Raw genomic sequence first — 9,967 nt, forward strand, 5'->3', positions numbered from 1 at the left:
CTGTCCAACCGAAGAAATGGTCGCTGACATTCTCACAAAGCCATTGTCCAAAAATAAATTCAACTACATGATGGGTAAAATTGGTATTTCCGATAAACGTCGAGAAGGGGTGTTGGAGCAATGATACGACATATTCAGATCTACTCAGCGAAGTACCTTTGTACTATATTGTTTTTTAACCTGTATCTTTCCGCTATATAAAGCGTGCACTGTTTATTTATTTTGCATTATTCATTAACTCGTTCTGTTACAATAAACTCGCTTATATTTAATCTCGCTCGACTTCTTTTAAATCCTACAACTATGTCCTAATAGTACGCCACTTATCTATCACTCTCGGACTTTAATTTGTTGCAGTTAAATGCCTTAACGACTCAAGCAGTCTTTTAATTTGTCTAATTTATCGCTCCCCTACATATACCAATCACGAAGAAACCATGACGATTATTAAAAAGGCACTGCGTTATTGCGCAAATAAAAATTGCAATTTGTTGTTATTAGGAGACTTTAACTACCCAGGCCTAAATTGGAATATTTCCCTACCATCGAACCATTGTTCCGTCGCTGATCGTACCTTCTTAGAGTTCATCAACGATTGTAGTATATTTCAACATGTAGTTGATGCTTCTCGGTATGGTGGCTCAAGTGTGACAAGCAATACCCTTGATTTAATTCTTACTCTGGAACCTGATTTGGTATTCGACTGGGACTATGGCTCTCCGATCGGACGAAGCGATCATGTAGTTATAATGTTTAAACTTGCGTTTCCTGTTCGCCAGCCATTTCTTCCTCAACGTTTATGCCGTAATTTCTTCAAAGGGAACTACGATGCACTCAACTCTTATCTCTTAGCAATCAACTGGTCAAACACTTTTTCGTCTATTAATATTGACCTTGTTTGGGACTCATTTAAAAGTATACTCCTTCATGGTATTGAGCAATTCATTCCCTTTCGTACTCCTTATGTGCCTGATAAGCACTCTTATGCAAGACTAACTATATCCCGTAGGCATAAATTGATTGCTTGGAGTTTATATGTACAAGCTAAGATAAATAACAAGACTAATCCTGAGAAACTTGCCGAACTTCATTCTAAATATAAACAGTCACGTAATATTTTTCTTTGCCATGGCCAAACGGTTGCCCATTGAATTAATTCCCTGTAGGATTTTTCAAATTACATGAAGGTCTATCAATCCCCCGAGTTTGAACAAAATCGGTGGGTTACACTTCGGGATGTCTCCTTGTAAGTTGGCTACTAACGCCAATTCCGCTGAAAATAGGGCTAACTTACAATTGGACTTGGATGACGTTGTTGATTGGGTCGGAAATTATGGTATGAATTTTAATACAACAAAAAGTGCCGTCCTTCACTTAGGTAACTCCAATGTTCGCCACACGTACAAAATTGCTGGAGAACCTATTCCTAATGTGCCTGTTATACGCGATCTTGGGATTCTATTTGATGAAAACCTAAAATTCTCCAAGCATACCCAAAGCGTTGTAAGTCGTATCAATTCTATCACTGGACTCACTCGCCGAAATTTTTTTTATCGCTCTAAGCCTATATTGCGTGTTATATACAATGCTCTAATTCTTCCGTCTATTGACTATGGCTCTGTCATATGGTCACCCTCACTCGCTGGTGACCGTGACGTCCTATCAAAAGCTCATAACCGGTTCACTAAGTTGACGCCTGGCCTTACAGATCTTCTTCCACGTGACCGTAACTCTTCACTCGATCTTCTTGACCCAGTTGACCGCCATAAAATTAATGACCTAGTATTTATTTTTGACATTTTGAATGGCAACTTTTCCCTAAATTTTTCAAAATTTTTTACTCTAAATAATACCGGCCGTATGCGTGGTCATTCTGAAAAACTTTTCAAACCGCGAGTAAACACCGCCGTGCGACAAAATCACCTTACTTTTCGAGCTTTAAGTCAATCAAAGGTTTCTTTTCGTGTCAAGCTAATTGATTCGGTTAGGGATAGTTAAATTTTCACCGTATATATTATATATTGTGTGTGTGTGTGTGTGTGTGTGTGCGCGTGTTCTTTTTTTTTTTTTTTTTTAGAGGACGCCACATAAGCCTCACTGGCTTAGGCGTATTATGTATCCTCTTTTTTTTTATTAAATAAATAAATAAACAATTAGCCAACGATACGTTCCGCATTTTCTGACGTCATGGGTGCCGAGAAGAATTTTAGAAGTCTGGAAATTCGCCGAAAAACTCGATTTCCACCATTTCGACTTCTTTTTATAATAATTCAAAGACCGCTTAACCGATTTTGATTAAATTATCTGTACTTGCTATAAAATGTTTGCTCTTTCTAATGAATCATTAATAAGTCATAGCTAAAATTTTGTGCAACCAACACTTTAAAGTTTTTCATGTAGCCTGTCTTTTCTCTTTAAACTTGCACTAACGACGGTTGTTAATCCCTAGTAACTATTGCATTTTTTCTGCTATTTAATAACTCGTTACAGATTACACGTGTATCATATATTTTAAATACAAAAGCGAAACTTTTACTATAGGTTATCACGTTGTCCTAGAGCTATCAAATCTCAATTGCGACTGACGACTGACCAGATCTTTGTGATCAGCTAGCTAGACACAAGTGAACTTTGTCCATACAGTTATACATGCACTTTCTCTTATTTTGGCTTCTATAAGTTACGAGGTCAAATTTTAAAGGTTTACGTTGCCCTTTGTACGTTTTAAACGAATATTTTGTTAAATGTATTATTATTATTATTATTGCTTTCTATACGGACAATATAAATAAGTTATATCATAAGTAACATAATAACAATAAGTATGACAATTAACGAGATTTACAACCAAACTGATTTTCATAGTTATTGCGTAATGAAGATGTTTTCTCAGCACAGAGCCCTCTAGTGTCTAAAATACGCGAGACTTCCGCTATGCCGAAGTATCTGGTTTTCGATAGAAATTCCACCACTTTGAGAATGTGGGGGACCACACCACGTGAAAGAGCACCCCAAAAATATATAAAGTAGCAACTTTCAGCTTTGTGTTAATTTTTTGCGGGTCATAACTTTTTTTTCCTGTACTAAATACCCCGTTGGCGTTCTTCGCCTGTTGCACACCTCGACCAAAAATGTGCGGCTGTCATAATACGATCTATCATTATGATAATTGTCGAAGTGTTAATGTACTTCATTAAATACGTATTTAAAAATTATATTAAATTTATTTCTTAAGTAAGATACTTAACACTCTCGGGGGGGGGGGTAATGGAAATTGGTCCTAAAATATAACCTCTCTAATGGCACGTTTTCACTCTATAGAGGCTGCCGTGGGCTACGAAATTTCGGCGTGGAGGAAACGGAAAGACAAACCTCCCGGCCTTGGAGCTATGAAAGCTCATTTTTTAATGTCTCCCTAGAGCCTTCTAGACGTCAGTTGTTCTTCTAATATATTTTACTATGAACATAAGTAACATAACAGGGTTGCCACAAAATTTTCAGATTCAAATTCCCTGTTTTCCCTTACCATTTTAAGAGATTTGCCCTGATTTATTAAGGGCAAAATTTTTCTTTTATATTTTACTTTTATCAGAAGTTAATAAATTTGGATGGACTTATATTTCAGTAAAAAGGTTATTGCAATGTTGAAAAAATTAGCCAAACATTCAAGGAAATAAATGATAATCGTGGAATTTGTCATACATCTAGAGTTAAATTACCTTCAAAAAGTGCCCAGATAAAATTAAATTCCCTGACTTTTCCCTGAATCTTTACAAATTCTTAAAATTCCCTGACTTTTTAGGCCCATTTTTAAATTCCCTGACTTTTCCCTGATTTCCCTGACGTGTGGCAACCCTGCATAATACTCTTATAAATATTTCCTTTAATAAATGATAGTTTGTCGCTGAGGTATTTCGTTTTTAAAAAGGCGCAATTCAATTTTAAAATAACAGCACCCACAGATAAAAAATTATCTTACGGACTCTGCGCTTAAGCTCGCGTAGAAAAATGTTTTCTGTCCAATCTTTAGTCCTTAGTTGTAAAATATTTTAAAATAGGGTTTCCATGATCTTTAAAAGCGGATGTTATTACTAATGATGGCGGTTGAGGTATTTACATACTTAATATTAAATTTTTAAGTGGGAAAATATTTTAATTAAAATACTATATTTTTACAAGCCCTTTGAAGCTCTTACTTTATATTAGTTCGCAGACAATAAACTTTACCTAACTCTAATCTAATAATATTTCACATAGCGGACTAAGTTACAATGATTTCGAGTATAGTTCGATGGTAATAAATACGAGTGAAATCTCAAATTCGATTACGAAGTGTGTCTTTATAATAGCCAACTGAAACAATTCATGATTTTAGTGATAGCGGCTGATAGGGGCGGCTCACAAATTACGTACCTCGAACTTTTTCCACAAAGAATAACAAATGGTAAGACCCTACCTCCCGAAATTATGAAACAAATACTCAACCCCCGGCGTTACCATATCACCACGAACCTCTTGAATCAAAATTAAAGGGGAACGGTCACGCTTTAACCAGTTAAATAGCCCTATAGCCCATTAAAAACTAAAATTTATGGCGAAAACCGCATCAAAAAATATTCAGTGTTAATTTTTAATAAAATAAAGAAATTTCGGGAAATCGAAAAGCGCGCGTCCGCCGCGAAAACTGGTGGGAAGTCGGTGAGACAGAAAAACAACGTAAAAGCGCGCGCTGCTGAAGACACAAAAAATTTGTTTTGCACGCGCGGCGCGTTACAGTTAAGGCTAGTTCCCACTTGGCGAATTTTCGTGACGAATAAAATTTTCGCGCAATGAAAAAAGACGCGTTTTTTCGGTCGTTGCGGGTTTTTAGTCATGTTTTAGGCCTATAAATCAGTTCAAAATGAACCAAATGGATGTTCCTGTTGATAATTTCAATAAGTAAACGATTCTATTCGTGAGATAATTACCTTTACTTCAGTATCTTGGTCAAGTTGGCTGAGCCGCTTTTCTAAAGACCTAGGCTTAATAAGTGACGGACGGGAGCGGAATAGATCGAGGGAACGCGTTTTCTGATTGGCTGAAGCTTTTTATCGCCAAGGTGTGGACGTCAAAAAATAGAACATTCGCTAGACGCGATTTTAGCGGCGAATTTGAAAAAAATCGCAAATATTATTCGCGAGCGTCAATTTTCAGCGCGAAAATTGTTTTTTTCGCTAAGTGGGAACTAGGCTTCATAAGAGACCTAAGCCTAAATTGCGCGATTTTATAAGTTTAAGGTTAGTTCGCAAATCGCTCATACGGGGTTAGGGGCGCTGGCGGCAGCCCTAAGATGGCGGCGAAAATTCAAACCCAAACACCTGGCGTTATTTTTCGTTTCAACATTTTGGGCCAAAAGCTATTTTTCCACGACAAAAAAAGGTACGTGTTAGTATATTGAACGTCTTGTTAATCTTTTGATACGGAAATAAGGCCATATTTGGAAAAGCTTGGCCGTTCCCATTTAAGCTAATTTATTACTTGTTTTACCTCTGGAAAGCTAATCATAAATGACAAACACACGTATTAATTTGCTAGTGTACCGTAAAATAATTGATAATTTAGGTTCCGATATCGAATTATTAACATTAAATAAAGCTTTTAGAAACCGTTTACTGCGTTACGGGATAGCAGATGACCGTGCTACAAAACGCGTTACCTCGCGGATAAAATAATTTTATCAGTGTTACACGCCACTTCCCCAAGAATTAGGCTGATTTGGCTCTCCTTATTTTTTCTCCAAGTTTTCACTGACGTAATTAATAAATTCAGTTAAAATTAAGTGTTAAGTGTATCTTTGAGACAGTCATTGTTGGCCTTCTACTTCGGAACCGGTTTTCCCTCGAAACCAACAACAACAACGTCAGTCGGCGGCCATGGATTCCTCTAGGAAATTATTTATAACAAATCACGGTTGGAAATATTCCAATCGAGCCCCCGTGTAAGTGCACGATTTAATACCGGCGTAATTAGCACAATTAGCAGAAACATTTAAAAAATGTGACGTTATTAAAACATTAATTCACGAACAACTATAGAGTGCTAGACGCTTTACAGGAAACCAATGATCCTAAATAAGATTGAAAATTCAATCAGCTACTTCATTTCGGTCATAATTTGAGAGAAAACGAAATTCTATTGTTAATCTGAAAGTAATCGTCAATTTTCGAGTAGTTTCTGGGAGCCTATTTTCCGTCTTGTAGTGCGCGAGTAGCATTTATTTATTTTTAGTGCCCTTGACACTGGAATACATATAACACTAGTTTTAAGAATTTGAATAGAAAAAAAAACTGCTCTTTCATTTCAAGAAAAGAGCTGTAGCAGTCCTCCAAAGAAAACATTTTAAGATTTTTATCCAAAGGAAGGTGGGTAAATCAAATTCAAATCTTTGGAAAAAATAGCAAAATGTATGGACATCTTCGGAATCTAGAAAATTATCATTTTGAGGGTCAGATGCCGATAGCAACTTATATAAAATTGCACTATTTATTAACCTTCGGGTTAGCTCAGAGTGAAATTTACAAAAAATTTGCATAAAATAAGTTTACATTTTTCCAAATTTTTGACGCAGCGTCTGACCTTTCGAGCTTGTTGCTACTAGATCGCTTTCTAGAGAACGCGTCGACATTATAATAAAAATAATAATAATCAGCTAGGCTAATACCCAAGGCACCACCTTAGGCCTAAGTCATCGAGCGACTTTTAAAGCCTTTAATTCAGGTGGCCGGGTTACAATGCGTAGGAGGGTGGTGGCAACAGATCCCTACCGTTGGGATCTGGACTATAATCGATATTTTTCCGGCCAATTTTGATACTTATTTCCCAATTTCTCCAAATTATTCATCGTTTCTCGTGGCAGTGATCCCATAAAGATTCAACAGCTCGGGAATAAACTAACTTTGGACTTTGATAAAACGTTAATTCTTTCGAGAACTTCGTTCAAAATTATAAACCGGATAATATAACCTTTGCATTCAGTGGATTCCGCCTTCTACAATACTTTCTAAACCTAATATAACCGCATCAATTCTATTGCTAAAAGCCTAAAATAATGTACAGCTTCTTCCATTCGAATATTCACACCAGTTGCTTTTCTCGAAATTATATTGGCATTGTCCATTTAATGGTAGGCCTATTTCAAAATATTAGCAAGAGCGAAAGCTGATCATAACGAAGAAGTATTTTTTAGGGTCTTTTAAAGTGAGTATAAAATTCTTAGAACTAACCACAGTTCCCACTGCACTGTCTTCATAACCACTCTTTTGATAATGATCGTCGGTCAGCTCATTCTCCCGACCTGCCGCAGGTTGTAGGGGTTCGGTTTCAATAAAAAATACTTGTTATAATTAATTGCACAGGTTTTATTTATAATAAATATGATTTACATTGTTAACTTGAGTGAGTATACAAAAACAAACGTTGCTCGGGTTGTGCGTCAAAACAGACAGTACAGACTGTAGCTCTGTATATACAGGATTGTTCCCGCCAAAACCAGGCAGGCACGTGGCGCAGAGATCACCTGAAAATAACCCCGTGGTTGTCCATAGCCAAAGCACCCCATTACAGATTAAATCCAGAATTTTAAATACTGTCAAAATTGTCAGAAGTGTGACAATGCCCTTTGGAACCCCTAAGTCAAAATGGGAGTAAGAGGATTAAAAATAAGCTTTTCAATTAAATGATATTCATATTTTTATTACCTTTATGAAAATTGTTCACAAAAATAGGCCCTTTGCCTTTCTTCCAATTTGGGCCCCTCGAAAATTTCAAGTAAGCGGCCGTTTAATTACCTCGATTACCCCCGAAGGCGCCACTGTTCTTAAGGAAGTTATTAATATAAAATAGAGGTGTTTTCCATTTATTTAACCTTCGACGCGTCTTACGTATTAGTAGTTTCGATAAGTGAAACTTCCAAAAAGGCGGAGTGACTAACATTCACTCGGAGGCCGGAGGCTAAATTCGGATGTTCGGGAGAAGGTTTTACGGGCAGAAAGACGACGACTGTCCGACATGACGAGTGCGATCTCCGAAGATCCGAGCAACGGCCCAATGACCAATTTTTCTTACACGTACGCGTTTCGTTTCGAAGAAAACTTTGATCCCGTTCGATCAAATCGATGGATGAATCAAAACTGGTCGTTGTCGGTTTACTTGGGTGCTATATACTTGATACTAGTGTTTGGAGGGCAAATGTTGATGGCGAATCGTAAGCCCCTCCAAGTGCGGTACTTCTTCTTCGCCTGGAACGTGTTACTCGCAGTCTTCAGCATCGTGGCCTTCTTGAGACTGGTTCCGGACTTTTATTTCGCGACCGTAACGGTGGGATTTCATTACTCGGTCTGCGACAACGGCACTTTCTACAGAAACAAGACGGCGGCTCTGTGGTACTGGCTTTTCGTGCTGTCCAAAGCGCCGGAACTCTTAGATACGGCTTTCATCGTCTTGCGCCATCAAAAATTGCTCTTTTTGCATTGGTTCCATCACATGGCGACGCTCATCTTCACTTGGTTTTTGTACCACGAATTCGCGGCTATTAGCCGTTGGTTCGCGACATTGAATCTGCTAACGCACGCCATCATGTACACCTACTTCGCTTTGCGTACGCTGAACTACAAACTACCCCGGATGGTAGCTATGGCCATCACCACGGTGCAAATTGCTCAAATGGTCTTGGGTATGACGGTCAGCGCCTACGCTTACGCCATGTACTTCCGAGGAGTTCCATGTGCCGTCACCCAATACTCAGGATTGAGTGCCGTTATTTTGTACGCTATTTATTTTGGCCTGTTCTCCAGGCTTTTTTTCAAGTCTTATTTGTCCGCTAAACGCAAAAAGGAGTAGAAAGATTGTCGAGTTACGTTACCAAGAATGAATTCAGGGAAGAATGTATTTCTTTAAACTTGGTGAGAATGACTATGTCGAAACGATCCGCGGGCATCCTGGACGAATTTTGCTCAATCGCGTCGAATGGTGTAAGTTTGAGGGAACGACTGATTGGATGTTTTTAGGGCGAGGCAGCTTACTCTACCAGCGAGTGGGTGGCTTGGAGCCCCGCTAAAAATCGTCTCAACTAAATCATTCTCCCTAAGTAAAAATAAATGCATTCTTGATTTAGGTATAATAGGGACTGCAGGACAATCACCATCTACGTTTACTTTTTATGCTTAAAAAGCAGACGAAGTTTGCGAAGGTTGGACCACAGTTTAATTCTATTGCTCCATATTCGAAGGTACCTTATGCGATCTTCCAGGGGCGTAGGAACGTTTTAGAAGTTGGAGGGGGCAAAGATAAACGAAAAGGGGTCTGGAGAATGGTTTTTAATTTTTAATGGAGTGTAGCTTCCCCGAATGCGTGTGTACTTGTTACTACTATGTAAATTGGCGGGAAAAGACTGAAATTTAAACACAGTTGAGGTTCTATAAACTGTATATGCTTTTAAAATGATAATTTGAGCCTTTTGAAGATTTCAACTGACCAAAGGTTGGAGGGGGCAATAACATAAGTTGCCCCTCCCAGCAAAATTATAGGGAGGGGCATTGCCCCCCCTGCCCCTCCCGGTTCCTACGCCCCTGCGATCTTCATTTTACTTTATACAATCTTTCTCGCTGTTGACTTCACAGGATCTTGTACCCTGAATGTAAAATTAAATTAAACAATTTGTTTTTATTTTATGCTTATCTCTTTCTTTGAAAAATTACACTTTTCAGTTTATTTTTTGACCCTATAAGCTAGGAACAACAAACATAGCACCCCGCACAAGGAGAACGTGACCCGTCAAAAGTCGTGCATTTTCTTGTGTACAGTTTTCATTGGTTAGACGCTTTAGCACCTGCTGCCGTCGGAAGGGAAAAATTGTCTTCCCCCTGCCCGTAAAACTTTCAGCATAAAGGCTCGACCAATGAAATTTGTACACAACACTGCGTTAACGTTT

The 9,967-nt window shown here is 38.2% G+C and overlaps 1 pseudogene; it reads left to right on the forward strand.

Moving 5' to 3' along the window:
* The first annotated feature begins 8,046 nt into the window (after positions 1 to 8,046).
* LOC149927252 (very long chain fatty acid elongase 6 pseudogene) lies at positions 8,047 to 8,877 on the forward strand (annotated as a pseudogene).
* Positions 8,878 to 9,967: the final 1,090 nt, after the last annotated feature.

The sequence above is a fragment of the Leiobunum rupestre genome, chromosome 9 (genome assembly GCF_980474605.1).
Source record: "Leiobunum rupestre chromosome 9, qqLeiRupe1.1.hap1, whole genome shotgun sequence".
Taxonomy (NCBI): Eukaryota; Metazoa; Arthropoda; class Arachnida; order Opiliones; family Sclerosomatidae; genus Leiobunum; species Leiobunum rupestre.